Source organism: Cervus canadensis, chromosome 7, assembly GCF_019320065.1.
Source record: "Cervus canadensis isolate Bull #8, Minnesota chromosome 7, ASM1932006v1, whole genome shotgun sequence".
Taxonomy (NCBI): domain Eukaryota; kingdom Metazoa; phylum Chordata; class Mammalia; order Artiodactyla; family Cervidae; genus Cervus; species Cervus canadensis.
The window spans coordinates 77,870,830-77,874,357 of NC_057392.1; positions in this window are offsets into that span (position 1 = coordinate 77,870,830).

Consider the following 3,528-nt stretch of genomic DNA (forward strand, 5'->3'; position numbering starts at 1 on the left):
TTGAGTTGATGACACCATCCAACCATCTCATCCTCTGTCATCCCCTTTTCCTCCTGCCTATAATCTTTCCCAGCATCAGGGACTTTCAAAGGAGTAAGTTCTTAGCATCAGGTGGCCAAAGTATTGGAGTTTCAGCTTCAGCATCAGTTCTCCCAATGAATATTCAGGACTGATTTCCTTTCGGATGGACTGGTTGGATCTCCTTGCAGTCCAAGAGACTCTCAAGAGTTGTCTTCAACAGCACAGTTCAAAAGCATCAATTCTATGGCACTCAGATTTTTTTATAGTCCAAATTTCCCATCCATACATGACTGCTAGAAAAACCATAGCTTTGACTAGATGGAATTTTGTTGGCAAAGTAATGTCTCTGCTTTTTAATATGCTGTTTAGGTTAATCATAGCTTCTCTTCAAAGGAGCAAGCATATTTTATTTATTTATTTATTTATTTTTTAATATGAATTTATTTATTTTAATTGGAGGCTAATTACTTTACAATATTGTATTGGTTTTGCCATGAATTGACATGAATCTGCCACGGGTGTACATGTGTTCCCCATCCTGAACCCCCCTCCCACCTCCCTCCCCATCCCATCCCTCTGGTTCATTCCAATGCACAAGCCCCAAGCACCCTGTATCACGCACCGAACCCGGACTGGCGATTCATTAAACATATGATAATATACATGTTTCTTTTTTTTTTTTTCTCCTTGGTTCTTCATAGTTTTATTTATTTATTTTTTTCATTTATTTTTATTAGTTGGAGGCTAATTACTTTACAATATTGTAGTGGTTTTTGTCGTTCTAATGAGGTGGATGAAACTGGAGCCTATTATACAGAGTGAAGTAAGCCAGAAAGAAAAACACCAATACAGTATAATAATGCATATATATGGAATTTAGAAAGATGGTAACAATAACCCTGTATGCGAGACAGCAGAAGAGACACAGATATATTGAACAGCCTTTTGGACTCTGTGGGAGAGGGCAAGGGCAGGATGATATGGGAGAATGACCCTGAAACGTAAATTATCAGATGTGAAACAAATCGCCAGTCCAGGTTTGATGCATGAGACAGGGTGCTCAGGGCTAGTCCACTGGGATGACCTGGAGGGATGGTGGGAGGGGGGTTCAAGATGGGGAACACATGTATACCCATGGAGGATTCAAGTCCATGCATGGCAGAACCAATACAATATTGTAAAGTAAAATAAATAAATAAATTTTAAAAAATTAAAAAAAAAAAAAGGTGCAAGGAAGGATCAACCCATCTGAAAGTAGAGTTCTAAAGAATAGCAAGGAGAGATAAGAAAGCCTTCCTCAGTGATCAATGCAAAGAAATAGAGGAAAACAATAGAATAGAAAAGACTAAAGATTTCTTCAAGAAAATTAGAGATACCAAGGGAACTTTTCATGCAAAGATGGGCACAATAAATAATATAAATGCCATGAACCTAACAGAAGCAGAAGATATTAAGAAGAGGTGACAAGAATACACAGAGAACTATACAAAAAAAATATTCCTGCTGCTGCTGAGTAGCTTCAGTTGTGTCCGACTCTGCGCGACCCCATAGACGGCAGCCCACCAGGCTCCGCCATCCCTGGGATTCTCCAGGCAAGAACACTGGACTGGGTTGCCATTTCCTTCTCCAATGCATTACAGTAAAAAGTGAAAGTGAAGTCGCTCAGTCGTGTCCGACTCTTCGCAACCCCATGGACTGCAGCCTACCAGGCTCCTCCATCCATGGGCTTTCCTAGGCAACAGTACTGTAGTGGGATAACATTGCCTTCTCTGCAAAAAAGATCTTAATAAACCGGATAAACACGATGATGTGATCACTGACCTAGAGCCAGAATCCTGGATTGCAAAGTCAACCAGGCCTTAGGAAGCATCACTATAAATAAAGCTAATGGATGTGATGGAATTCCATTTGAACAATTTCAAGTCCTACAAAATGATGCTGTTAAAGTGCTGTACTCAATATGCCAGCAAATTTAGAAAATTCAGCAGTGGCCACAGGACTGGAAAAGGTCAGTTTTCATTTCAATCCCAAAGAAAGACAATGCCAAAGAAGGATTAAACTACCATACAATTGCACTCATCTCACATACTAGCAAAGTAATGCTCAATATTCTCCAAGAGAGGCTTCGACAATACTTGAACCAAGAATTTACAGATGTTCAAGCTGGATTTAGAAAAGGCAGAAGAAACAGAGAACAAATTGCCAACATCTGTTGTATCATACAAAAAGCAAGAGAATTTCAGTAAAACACTACTCCTGCTTTATTGACTACACCAAAGCCTTTGTGTGGATGACAACTAACTGTGGAAAATTTTTCAAGAGATGGGAATACCAGACCATTTTACCTGCCTCCTGAGAAATCTGTATGCAGGTCAAGAAGCAACAGTTAGAACCGGACATGGAACAATGGAAATGTTCGAATTTGGGAAAGGAATATGTCAAGGCTATATATTGTCACCCTGCTTATTTAATTATAAACCCAGTACATCCTGACAAATGCCGGGCTGGATGAAGCTCAAACTGGAATCAAGATTGCCAGGAGAAATATCAATAACCTCAGATGTGCAAGTGACACCACCCTTAAGGCAGAAAGCAAAGAGGAACTGAGGAGCTTTTGATGAAAGTGGGAGAGGAAAGTAAAAAAGCTGCCTTAAACTCAGTATTCAAAAAAAGAAGATCATGGCATCTGGCTCCATCACTTCATGGAAAATAGACGGGGAAACAATGGAATAAGTGACAGGCTTTATTTTCTTGGGCTCCAAAATCACTGCAGATGGTGACTGCAGCCATGAAATTAAAGTTGCTTGCTCCTTGGAAGAAAAGTTATGACCAACCTAGAGCATATTAAAAAGCAGATACATTACTTTGCTGACAAAGGTCTGTCTAGTCAAAGCTATGCTTTTTCCAGTAGTTATGTATGAATATGAGTGTTGGATATAGAAAAAGCTGAGAGCTGAAGAAATGAAGCCATTGAACTGTGCTGTTGGAGAACACTCTTGAGAACACCCTGGAGTGCAAAGAGATCAAATCAGTCAATTCTAAAGTAAATCAGTCCTGAATATTCAGTGGAAGGAGTGATGTTGAAGCTGAAGCTCCAATACATTGGCTTCAGTTTAGCTCAGTTCAGTTCAGTCACTCAGTAGTGTCTGACTCTTTGCAATCCCATGAATCGCAGCACGCAAGGCCTCCCTGTCCATCACCAACTCACGGGGTCCACACAAACCAATGCCCATTGAGTCGGTGATGCCATCCAACCATCTCATCCTCTGCTGTCCCCTTCTCCTCCTGTCCTCAATATTTCCCAGCATCAGGGGCTTTTCCAATGACTCAGCTCTTCGTATCAGGTGGCCAAAGTATTGGAGTCTCAGCTTCAAATTTAGTCCTTCAAATGAAGACCCAGGACTGATTTCCTTTAGGATGGACTGGTTGGATCTCGTTGCAATCCAAGGGACTCTCAGGAGTCTTCTCCAACACCACAGTTCAAAAGCATCAATTCTTCAGTGCTCA